Consider the following 12538-nt stretch of genomic DNA (forward strand, 5'->3'; position numbering starts at 1 on the left):
CCAGTAATTTGTTCCTTTCTGTGGACTCTTTTTCACATTTTTATATAAAATGATAGATATTCTGTGGTTGTATTTTTCATATCCATTCCTACTTGTTTTCCTGGCCTCTATTCCCTACTCTGTTCTGTTTCAGAGCTTAGGAGCTTAGGGCAGCTGTGTTCTGCTTTGTTCTACGTGTTTTCCCTATTGTTCTGGAAAACTGCAGGCCTTTTCCATATTCAGCCTGCACTGTCTGCAGTGAAATTTCAGTTTATAGCTGGAAATCATCCCGTTTGTTTGAAGAAGCAAAGGTGATTTATTTTTCTCTCTTTTTGCTTTCTCTGAACTTTACCTACTTGGGTTAGCCATTGTTTAAAATTTACAGAAAATGTGTTATAATTGATAATGATACTCAAGCAGCATCCAGCACCATCCTGTGTAGTGGAAAGTGAACCAACATAGGAGCAGAGCTAAAAATATTGCATTAACACTTAGAGAAAATGAAATTTTTATACTTGATTTGCTCATGGTCTTACGGTTGCTACTAAATGCAATTTGAGCTGTCACTTCACTGTGGAGAAAAATAAGCAATTTTGGAATATTTTAAATGAGCTTGATATTAGATTCTATAACTCAGAATGACACAGGAAATAGTGTTTGCAACATGATTGGTTCATTACTATTTGGTAATTGTAGTCCATCATTTTAAAGGGGGAACTAAAACACAAACAAATGATCTCGACATTCAGAGCCTCTGCATCTGAGTTGTCATTTTGGGGGTGGTTTTAGAGGATTCAAGTTGTATATGCAGGGAGGCTTATATTTTTCCCTCCCCTTGATCATTTCAAGAGAGCAATTTTCATCATAAACTAACATGTCAGCCAGAGCATCTACATTTAAGAAAAAATATTATTTCACAATTTTCCACATGCACATTGGATGTAAACCCTGGAGGTGTATTCCCCGAGTACCTATTACCTCCATTTTAGGGAAATTACATTAAATTATTAGTGACAAATTTACTTGTCTGCCAATGTGTTTTTCTTGAATTTTACTACAACATCAATACTTGGCTGTTTTATATGGGCCCTCATTTACCTGTCTTTGAAGGCAGTCACCCCTCTGGGAGCTTTGCCTGTCACTAACATGTGCTAGGAAGACTCTTTAAGTTTAACATTTGCTGTTTTGAATTAGAGAAAAAAAATATGTTGCACTTTAAAAATATAATATGCTTTTCCGACAAGTCATTTTCAAGTCTCCTGTCTGCTTGGTGCAAGAGTGAACCCAGCTAAAAGCACCGTGCGCTCGGAGAAGCCACTGGTTGTCAGCGTGAAGGTGTCACATGGAGCCCACCCCCGGGAGGAGGACCCCAAGTGTCCGTGGCCTTGTCCGGCTTGCAGGAGTTTGGGTGGTATTACTGGAATTTGCTCGGGTTTGTGCCAGAATCCCCCCCAGTCGCATGCCAAAGTAGAAGCAGATGGAGCAAAAATGTCGGACTGAGCAAAAGTCAACTACGGGAGTTGAAACGTGTCGGGAGGCGCACGGAAAACACGCACCGCTTGCCGCAGAGCGGCTTCTCTGAGAGGTTTATTTGCCTTTTCTTGCTTTTGTAATCTTTACAGACTTTCTCTTCAAAGGCAATTAATGCTAATTCTGAAAAGAAGAGTGTTTCTGGACTTGCTGCACTGCAGGAATATTTAAGTCTGCAGAGACCGTCGTGCTGGTCAAACCGCGGGGTTTCTGTGGCGCGGGAGGGCGCCGGGCTGCAGGTGGGCGCGGGCGGCTTGCGCTGCGGCGGGCGTGCGGCCGCTCCGAGCGCAGGAACGCAGCCGCTCTGCCCCTTGGCACAGCGTCAGAGACGTGGGCAGCGCTTCCGTGCTTCAGCCGGTGACGCTGGGCACAGAGGGGCACGGAGTTTGCACCCTGGAGTCCCCACCTCTGGTGCTGAAGGCACCGCATGTTAACAGGCAGGGTGCGTGTTGCTAACCCGCAGCGAGGTTCTGAGGCTGTTGCTGTTAACGCCTAGGTACACACGTGAGAACTGAGGAGACGGGGCTGCGTGGGCCCCGTCGATCCGTGTTGTGGGGTGGGGAGAGGCTCTTTGTTGGCCACGCTGTGGAGGTGACCGCGAAGCCGTGGGGACGTGCGCGTGCTGGCCGAGAGCCCCGGCGTGGCGTCCTGGCCTGTCCTTGATCCCTGCGGACCCCGTTCTGGCGGAGCGCTCCAGAGAGCTCGGAATTCAGCCCTTCTGAATGTACTGCTGCCAAGGGATCTCTCTATTCCCTGGAAGCATTTTGATGAGCCACAAGGAGTCAGGAACAGCAAGTGGGGGAAGAGAGGAGGAAGCGGGAGCAGTTCCGTGATTCCTGCAGGGAGCAAGCTCCTTCTGCGTGGGGCTAGATTAATTTTGTTCTAATATTGAGCTTTGTAGAACCAAGCAAAATATTAAATAATATAAACAATTTCAATATTTTTCATTTTCTGTTAGTTGTTGTTATTTCTTTCACATTTGTCTTTTATTTAAGTATTACTTTGAAGAATCAGCTTGACCTGTTTGGCATCAGCAGTGTCACAGATTCCTGAGGCTTCAGCTGGATGTATATTACTTTTACTTGTATTACCCAAAGCTTAAGCAAGCAGTAAAATGGAAGGTATATTTAAGATGTACCTCATAATTCATTTCAATTTATTCCCTCACTGAATCAAAATGATTATATAAATCAATGCAATTTTAAACTGATTAACCTCAAACCCTTTTAATTAGAAAATAGGGCCTTCAGAGTTCACCTGCAGTATGTGAAATGCCTCTACATTATTTTACCTGACTTTTTATCCTAGGACTGAAAATAGAAAATGCATATTATTGTCATTAAATATAATTTGATTGAGGAAATTATAATCTTCTATGACTTTCCTCCTCCTTTTGTAGGAGTTGCTGTTCCGCAGTGCTTGCAAAGTCTGTGCAATATCTTTTGGCCTGAAAAGCAAATGACAAAGGTAAGGGGACCTTGGTGCTTCTTGCAGAGGCTGTTTTTATCCCTGTTAAGAGTCTTGGAAAATGTTTCTGATGGCATTTGGGAGCAGTTCCCTGCTGCTGAGTGAGGCCCTGTTGGACCTGCTAACCATGGCTCTTTGTCCAAATGGTTCTCCATGTGTGTGTGCAAAAGACCTTCTGAAACGAGGGAAAATGCCTCCGAAACAGGTTGTGAAATTGAGAGCAGTTACACAGACCTGGTGTAAGGCACTGGGTGCCTACCATAGCAGCTTCCTTGGGTACCATCTGACGTCGGCATTAGGGAACATTCACGTGAGGAGGGACGGACAGATGGACCTGTTGGCTTCACTTGGAGGAGGGGTTTTGTCTGAGCACTGAGCACCACAAAGCACTGAGATGGTCCTAGCTGCAGTCAAGAGCCTGAGTGCTGCTCGTGCTGGTGACTAATGGAACAGGGGCCAAATTTACCTGTGGCATGAGCGAAGTGTCCTCAAACGCGAGGCGGTTCCGAGGGGATCGAGTTCGAACAGCTGCACATCCTGAGCAGAGCTGCTCCTTCCTCCTTCCGAAAACCGATGGGCACAGCCGCAGTTGTATTGCGTGCTGATGAGGGGCAGTTGAATAGAGGTTTAGCAAGCCATGTCTGTACAGAAGATGTGATCTTACTCACTTTGCCAAGTGTTTTAAAGACATCCTCAAGCAATTTGGTAAATTGTTTGTTTATTTTGTTTTTTTTTAGTTTTAGACTATAGTTTTATTAAAATGTTTTCCTGACTGTACAATCTTTTTTCTTTTTTAATATATAGTAAAAATATAGGTCACGTTTGTTTTACTTGCAAATGAAAATTGCTTAGTGGAATGCACGTACTATTTTGGGGTAGTATGGTATATATGTGCATAGGAAAAAATAACTAAATCTGTATGGACAGGGGAAAAAAGGTATCCAGCATCATCCTCTGTCCATCCCTATGTTGCTGTTCACTGGACTTGATTTTTCTCTACCATCCTGTTGTTTATCCTGAACACAGATTTCAGCTGTGCAGTTTTGTCTGTAACTAAATGCCTTTTTCCTCGACGGTCTGTTTCATGAATTACAGTTAATATCATTACCCTTTTCCACGACGTAAGGGACGCGTTCAAATCTGAAGAAAGGGATTCTTCAGTTTTGAGCAAGGAGGAAACTTTCTCTCCTTGTTGCTGTACCCCGATGTCTTAAGCTCAAGATGGAGGGTTTGTGACGCTGCGGTTGGTGCAGCAAATGGCCGGTTGCTTGGCTTGCTGGAGCGCGCCGCGCTCGCGCTCCGGCGTCAGAGAGAGGCGGGTGACAGCGCGGTGACCTTTCTCTCCAAGTCGTGTGTGGGGGAAAAGAAAGAGTTAGCGTGACAGAAGAGAATTTCAACTGTTCTAGCAGCAAAGTTTGTGTTTAGAAGCGCTAATGTGCTCTGGAAATATAAATACACCTTCCAGCAAATGTGGTCACGTGTTACTTTAAAGGAGATTTAAAATTTTAGTTGCTATATGCATAATGAGATAGCTCTGAGATATTTTACTGACTTGACTAATGCTCCTAAAAGGTCAATACAAATATTTAGCTTCTACTTTTACTTCTGCTTTTTCACAGATTGGACCGATTTTTAATTTAGAGTCATCTCACTGAATATTTTAAGGACTGTTTAGACGGCTTGTGAGAAGGCACGAACAATAGGTCCTATATGTAGGAAGGTGTTAGTTATAAGAGGGCTTAAATTGGCTTTAGCGTAACTGGAAACCAAATAAATGGTTCTGGAAAGTCCACTAAGAGCTTGAGCAGGTTTTTTCCATAGGCACCAATTAGTGCCATTAGGCAGCGCGGTGTGCGCAGCGTGGGCACGCGGCAGCTGTGATTGATGCAAAGCTCAGCCAATCGCACCGGCCCCGTGTCAGCTCTCATTAGCCTGGGATCAATTACTGGGATTTTAGACCAATTTGAATGAAAAGTAAAAACACATTGTTACCACAAATTTCATCAAGTGAATATGCTGTATAAGGAAATAGATCAGCTATGACCTCTTTGACATTTTCAAAATGTTTAAAAGCTGAAGTTAATTCTTTGTGATGTCCTTTCATCTTTAGTTGACAACAGAGAGACCTGGAGTGGTGACAGGCCTTGTCAAGTGGCTCTGTCTTATCAAAAACAATACCCTCAAGATCTTTCAAGCCAAATATTCTAATCTAAGATAATTGCATTTAAAATTTCATGTAGCTTTTATGTCTTTCCCTGAACCTTTTTTATATTAAGTAACAAACCTTTCCACTCAACACTTTCTTCATTTTAAAGGGTGTAATTGTTACTAAAAATATTTAAGTTGTTGTGGTAAATCAGATGCTGGAAGGAGAGCTGGAGGATGTCAGTGTTCCCCTGCTGGGGTTCTGCGGGAGGTTGCCACTTGGTCGTGTCTCCTTTTTGCGGAGTTCTCCAGGCCCCTGCTTTCGGATTTTACCATTGCCTGTTGGTTTGTGCCAGAGCTTAACGTGAAGGGCAACCTCGCCCTGTGCTCTGGTTGGGCCTCTCTGGGTTTTGCCAGTGTTGGAGCTGAGGTTCTCTGTGGTGCTTGATTGAGAGGGAAGCACAAGCAGGGGCACTGCAGCTTGCACGCTGTTCTACTGCTCTGCACCACAGCAGTTTCATTCATGCAGAATGAAACAGAAAGTTAACATCATCCGTGCTGCTTTTTGGTTTGGGCTGCTCTTATTCATGGAAATTACATGCATATCTTTACATCTTTATTTTGACAACTTTTTGCTTTGATGCAAGGAGATGGTTCCCACAAGCACTGAACACAGGCGACCGCTGCTGTTAGTGTGTCCAGCTCTGGGCCTGGCAGCGCTGTGCAAGCAGCCCCGGCGCCCGGGCTCCCTGGGCTCCCCATGGGCTCCCCACGGGCTCCCTGGGCTCCCCATGGGCTCCCCACGGGCTCCCTGTTGCGTCACTGCTGGCCCCAGCCCGCACTGCCCTTGCTGCCCGGATATTCGCTGTGTAGGTGGAGTTGTTATGCTTATAGGAGCACAAAGCCCCTTTCAGAAAGACCTGTAGAGAATTTGTCTCCTATCCTGGCCCGTCTTGGTCCTTTTCTGCTCGGAGCTTTCGAAGTGGTGGATAAAGCAGACGAAAGACTGAAGGCAGCGGAAGAGGAGTAAGTCTTTGCACTGCCCGCTGCTCCTTGAGAGCACAGTTGCCAGTGGACAGACTTGCAGAGAGACTTTGGTAACCGAGCTGTTAATTACAGGGCAGTTTATTCATGAAAGCGCCTTCCAATAGCTGATCTGCCCCTCATGTCCCTCCTCGTGGTGAGCGCTCCCGCTGTTTCGGGTGTGCATTTACATGCCGTGTCAGTAACCTCCTAACGTGGATTTCTGCTGTGTCAGTAAACATTTCAGAAAATAAGATTTTCAAGTCTGAATTATTTATACTCTCTGATAAGCAAGTGGAATGTTGAAATTCAGTACTAGTTCATAAGACTTTTTTTTGCTTGATTCCTCCGTCGTCTTCTCTAACCAGGCTTTTGTTAGAAAGAGTACTTTATTCTTTTCTGACACACAACTAAAGGTATTATGCAAACATAAGATGCTGTTCATTATTATCTGTTGAAAATGGAGGCAGCAGAAAGCTGAATTTCTTTGTATGACTTGATCTCATGATCTAAGAGAAGATTCTAATGGAAAACAGCAGCTGGCTGAAGGTGTCGGGTCTGATTGCAAAAGCTGATTTTATTATGATTTTAATATTAGGTTGCCCACATTTTCCCTGTGCTGACATAGCACGGTGCTTGAGAGTGGAGTCATCTTTTGCACCGGGCATAAACTGGGAAAGCGTGGGCTCCAGCTGGATCCAGGCTGGAGCGAGCTCACCCTAGAGCAGCACTCGTGGGGAAGCATCGCCTGGCGGCGGGAAGGAGCCCGCGGGGGCTCAGGCCGCTCCCTGTGCGTCCCCAAACCGTGCAGATCCAGGGGTTCGGTGGCAGGTAGCAGGGCCCTTCCCGAGCTGCCTGTAGCCTGGCCTGGCCTTGAATCCCACGGGCTGGAGCTCCTGCTCATGCCAGCTGGCGCGGCCAGTGCCGTGCGCCGGGCTGCTCCGGCCGGAGGAGAGGTGGAGCAGAGGGAACTCCTCTCTCCCAGGAGGGCTCCTGGGCTTCCCCGTCCTGGGAGCAGTCCTCATTCCCGCAGACCGGCTCACCTTCCCCCTCTCCCCCTAGGTCCACTGCCGGCAATTGGGATATTTAGAGATGCTGAGTAGGGCTGTTCACCGCAGGCTCAGGGAGCTTCCCAAGCTCCTTGGCTTTCCAGAGTGTAGCAAAATGATTGTTAATGCCAGGAAAATTATTGAAATGCTCTACTGTCCATGTTTGAGGAACTTTTGTTGTTTTTTTTTTTTTGTTTTCAACCCTTTCTGTTTGCCTTCAGAATAGTCACAGTGTTTCTTTGAGCCCTTCTTTCTATTCTTTCTGAATCTTTTCCCCCCATTTCTTTTAAAAATATTCATGTCTACCACATACAGCTTCACTTTTGTATCCATATTTGCCTACTTTTTTTGATTTTTGCTGTTTTGGTTTTTCATGTGCATATATTGGTTTTGTGTATGTTACAAACTTTTACTTTAAAATGCAGCTACTTCGTAGTTGTTGCTTGGGCTTGTAGCATAAAATGCGCTTTTGGGGGCCTAGAGTCTTCTCTAGTTAAAAACAGTAGTAAGTACACGGTATTTGTGCATCCAGCTGAAAAATGGATGTTTGTCTTTCATAATTCATATAACAAAAGCCTTTTGATTGACAAAGGAATTTACACATTATTGACATAAAATAACTTTTAAATTGTTTTCCTATTTCATATTTAAAGAAGAAAAATAAGATTTTTTGAAAATTACTATATTTAAAATCATATCCGTATTGGTGATGTTTTATAAAACATAAACATAGTGTTTGCATATCTGTGTCAGCACCCGCTTTTATCAAGGATGAATGAAGATACTGCGTATCTCAATTCTGGGCAGGCAGACATTTCTGGAATCGCGCTTTGTCTTTTAATTTTTAAAATGGGAAATGTGCGGTTATATTTATAGGCTCATAAATTTTAGGAAATGACCCCTCGTAATGGTAGCGCAGCGCGTCAGCCCCAGGTGGGGGAGCCCAGTGGGGGCGGCCGCCGCGCGGCAGGGCCGGCCCCGCTGCGGAGCGGAGTGGCCGGGTCGGCCGCCCCAGCCCTTGTGCGGGCCTGGGGCCGGCGGGGGCCCGCGGGGCGCCCGGCTCGCTTTATCCAAGCACCCTCTTTTGTTCCTTTCCTAGCAAAGCTGAGCCAGGACCAGAGTGGTTTCCCTTGCCCTGCTGCCCTGTTGCGGCGGTTCCCAGTGCCAGGGAGCGCGGAGGCTCCCGTGTTTGCTTTCCTGCGCCCGCCGTGCCGTCCAGCCGGGGGAAACTGCTGCCCTGGGAGGCCCAGCAGCACCGGGAGCAGCCCAGGGCCACTTGCACACTTGGAGAATCCCATCTGAGGGTTTTTTTTTTCCTTCTAGCTGCAGAAATTCTAAATTACTTGGACTTGCTGTTTAGGGTGTAATATAAATAAGTGTAGTCTAATGTGTTTCTCATTGCATAGCACTTTGATACTATGTGAGGTGTGAACTTGGACTAAAGAGGAAATTTCTGTTAAATGAAACCTCCAGAGCTTTTGCCATGGCTGAAAACCTCTTCAGCACTAAGCCTTGAAATATGCTGATTTCCTGAGTCTCCCAGTCCAGCCTGCCATTAGTTGTTAATAAGGCATTTGTTGGAGAAAGAGATTCTCATACAAAAATGAGTACCGACATGAAAAATATATTTATTTCAAAAATGTTCTCTTAAGAGTCTGTGTTGAGTGAGTCTGTATCCTGCTTTTTCTTAGAGAGCTCTTTAATAAGCCTGTTTCCTCAACAGCGGCTGCTCAGCCCAGGAAAATTCACATTGTTAGCCCTATAAAATCCAACCTTATTTCTGACCTTCAAATTAGATACTGCATAAAATCCTGTAGTTTTTGTATTGTTGAAATGCATTTAATTACTAAACACAATTAGAAGCTCAGCAGTGTGTGCTGCCAGTAGTTAACAAAAGGGGGGGGAGCTTTGTTTTCCGGCAGAATTTCCTTCAGCGTTGCATTGCAAGGAAGTTTAATTTACCTGGCACAGTACAAACCTGTTGGAAAGAGGTGCCCCTTTCCACTGAAGAGTCTCTCTCCTCATGCTCTAAATCCTGTACGTATTTACCAAATTTAATTACATATTTACATACCTCAGATTGACCCAAGTGGATGGGATGACTCCCTTGATACTTTCTATAGTGTAGCAGGTAAACAACAAGCATCTGGGAAACCCGGTCTGGCTCTGCTTGCGCAGGAGATGGTAGCGTGGATTAGAGCTCACTGTGTTTGGGTCTCTGCATGGCAGGCTGGTTTGCAGCTTGCAGGAGAAAATGCGTCTACGTCTGCACTTCAGATAGTAGCTTAGATACAAGAACCAAGAAACTGTGCAAGGTGCCAGGGCAGAGCTGCGCACGGCGTCCCGGGGCGCGAGCAGGGCAGGATGCCGGTGACGCGGCGACAACCCCGACACTTCGCCCTGCCCGGTGCCCGTGGGGCCTGACTGCCCCGGGCGCAGCGGGGACGGAGCTGGACCCGTCCCGCTGAGCGGCCTGATGGCTCCAACGGAGCCTCTGGTTTATGGAGCCAGCGGCACGTTGTGACCAGAGGTGTCACAGACGTCTGATCCCATGCCAGACCTTTAAACCCTGCCTCTGATGGAGGATGCACCGAACCAGAGCAACCTTCGTCTTCATTTCAGTGCCTTTTCTTTTTTTTTTTTTTTTCCCCCTATCACTGTGCGTGTTTGATTTGGTTTTCAAGTTTTAGTCATGGCACTATTAGTATTTAACTTGACTCTTATTTGCTTTGAATGACAAATTATTTTTTGTCATGGCAACTGAAGCAGTAATGAGGAAATAACGTTCTATATCAATTCTGTCACTCAAAGATTGACCCTATATAAATAAATTAAATGTTACCTCTAAGCACCTCTGTGACCACTTTCTAGACACCTTGCTCTGATGATCTTCTTTTCTTTTTTTTTTTTTTCTTTTTTCTGTTTTGAGAATTTTGCTTATGGAGATTAGAATTAAAAAAAAAGTGAAAATTTTACAAAGAAGGCAGAGTGCCTCTAAACTGTAAATATATGTGGTGTGTGACATACTGACAGAGACTGCTCAGCTTATTTGACTCTGGGCTAATTCATCATCCGCTGATTTATAGAGCTGTTCTAGTTTTATCTTACTGATTTGCAAATTCTAGTGACCAATTACAATTCAAACATCAGTTATTTTTATTATGTAATTTGTTTTACTGGAGCATTTAGAAAAGCCAAGTCCTGCTCCAGAGAGCTTGCAGTCTAGTTTTAGATATCATATATAGAGCGTAATAAAGAGAAAAATGAGGAAGGCCATGCAGTAATGACAGTTACTTGGTCTTGGCGTGTGCCTGCGTTGCTCTTCCTTTAAGCTCTTTAATTCCGGTGAAGAAGAGTCAGTTCTCTTTTAGGCAATAAGGCAAAAACTAATTTCCAGAGGAATTTCTGATATTAAACCCATGATGGATGTCACCGGGAATAAAGATGAAGTGCAACGCTGATTACAGATGCAGGATGAAGCGAGCGGTGCAGTGACTGGGGCCATAAGCTGTGTGGAGAGACGCAGTGACAGGTCTGGAGGGCGAGGTGACAGCCGCGGTGTCGGCGGCAGGAACCCGGACCCGGCCGCGGCGCGAGGTGACGGGTGTCCCGAGCGGGCGGCAGGGCTGTGCGGCGCGAGGGGTCGGCCGGGGGCCGCGGGGCCGGGGCAGAGCCGGCCTGGGGCATGTGGCGCCCGCGAGGAGGTCTGGGCCAGGCGGGCGGCCGAGCTCGGCACGGAGTCGCGCTTTGCGGTGAGACCCGCTGCACCCAGCTTTGCCATCCACAGGTGTATGTCAGCAGCAGAGTGCTTGGGCTTCCTCATTGCATTGCTATATTAAAACACCAGCAGCAAAAATGTTAAAAAGCAGAAATATTTTTAAGGTAACATTTCTCTTGATTTGCAGGATACTTAGTACTTTGGTTCATTGTTGCAACTTTTCTTTCTTACTTTGAAGTTTAAAAAAGATCACGTATTCTGCCTGTTGCACCTGTATGCCTATATTCCACCTATATTCCAATGCGTGGCACACTTGGTTGTGCGGATGATATTTACTCAAGTGCTTTTTAAAGGACATATAAAAATGTACACTTTTTCATCTTGAATTTATCACCTTCAGTCTGATAGCAAAAGGGAATATATGTGAAATCCACAGAGAAGAGCGATACATACATTTATATACATAATATTCCCAGCATTTTATAACTGCTTGAACGTAACGGGATGAGTAGTAAATATACTGTGTCCAGAGCCTTGGCAGTGACCTGAGCTGTGTCAGTGTTGTAGTTTTGTGCGTGTTGTGATTACCACCAGATGAAATGGTTTATTTTTCTGCCCCTATATCAGAGTTTCTGTGTATCAGTGTGTTTATCAGTTCCTTGTCCAAATAAACTCGGTAATGTGGGAATGGCGCCTGCAGCGCCGGCCGCTGCTGGCTCTTCAGCAGCTGCACTTGGGCACACGGAGGAGAAAGCAGCAAGGTCTCCGTGGTGGCACGGGAACATTCCGGTGGCTCGGGCTCCTTCCTTGGTGGCATGCAGCGTTCAGAGCTCTCTGTGCCTTTCCCGTTGCGGTGCCTGGCTGGGCGCCTGCCAGCCCGCGGGAGCAGCAGGGCCCCAGCAGCGTGAGCCCCGCGAGCCTGCGGGCCCTGTGTGTCGCCCGGCGGCCTCGCCGCTCGCAGCTCCTGCCAAGCACAGGGCCCAGGGAGCAGCGTGGGGAGCGCGGGCGGGCCCCCGGGTTGGGGGAGCGCGGGCGGGCCCCCGGGTTGGGGGAGCGCGGGCCGGCCCCCGGGTTGGGGGAGCGCGGGCCGGGTTGGGGGAGCGCGGGCCGGCCCCCGGGTTGGGGGAGGCCAGTGAGGACGGCCCTGTGGCCTGAAAATCCCAGCCGGGACAACCGTTGGGGAGGAACGGTATCCACAGCATGTGTGTGTTTGAAGGACGCTGCTTCTCCCCATCCCTCACTCAGTAACTTGAACAGTTTGCGGTTTTTGTTCTGGTTGGAATCTAGAGGCAAACTGACAGCAGTGCTGTTTCACCATGGTGAGTCAATATATTTATTCTTTTAGCAGCTCAAACGCAGAGCGCGCAGCCTGCGATGCATGGGATGGAGCAGGTGGCTCCGTTTCTTTTTTCTCTTCCATGTGTCAGAATGACCTGTCTGCTGAAAAGGTCAGCCTGGTGCCAAAGTGACATATGCAGGCACGGCTTTAAGGTCTGAATAATTTCAGACTCCTGCCCACTGCAGGGCTGCCCTGGGCTCTCCGCGCGTGGGAGTCTCAAAGCAGCCCAAGCTGGTGCCTTTGTAGGTGGTTTGCCAAGTGCAAGGAGGTCATATTAGTCATTAGAAA

General features: G+C 46.8%; 1 long non-coding RNA gene across 2 annotated transcripts in view; it reads left to right on the forward strand.

Moving 5' to 3' along the window:
* Positions 1–12538, forward strand: part of LOC112947492 — a 129938-nt gene that overhangs the window by 25537 nt on the left and 91863 nt on the right. The window contains exon 3 of one of the 2 annotated variants that reach the window (XR_003249418.1): positions 2909–2967. The exons of the other annotated variant lie outside the window; for it this stretch is intronic. This is a non-coding gene — a long non-coding RNA (uncharacterized LOC112947492). Of the gene's footprint in view, positions 1–2908; positions 2968–12538 lie in introns of those variants that run through there. 2 annotated transcript variants of the gene reach the window in all.

This window comes from Nothoprocta perdicaria, unplaced genomic scaffold (assembly GCF_003342845.1).
Source record: "Nothoprocta perdicaria isolate Ctin4 unplaced genomic scaffold, notPer1 scaffold_234, whole genome shotgun sequence".
Lineage (NCBI taxonomy): Eukaryota > Metazoa > Chordata > Aves > Tinamiformes > Tinamidae > Nothoprocta > Nothoprocta perdicaria.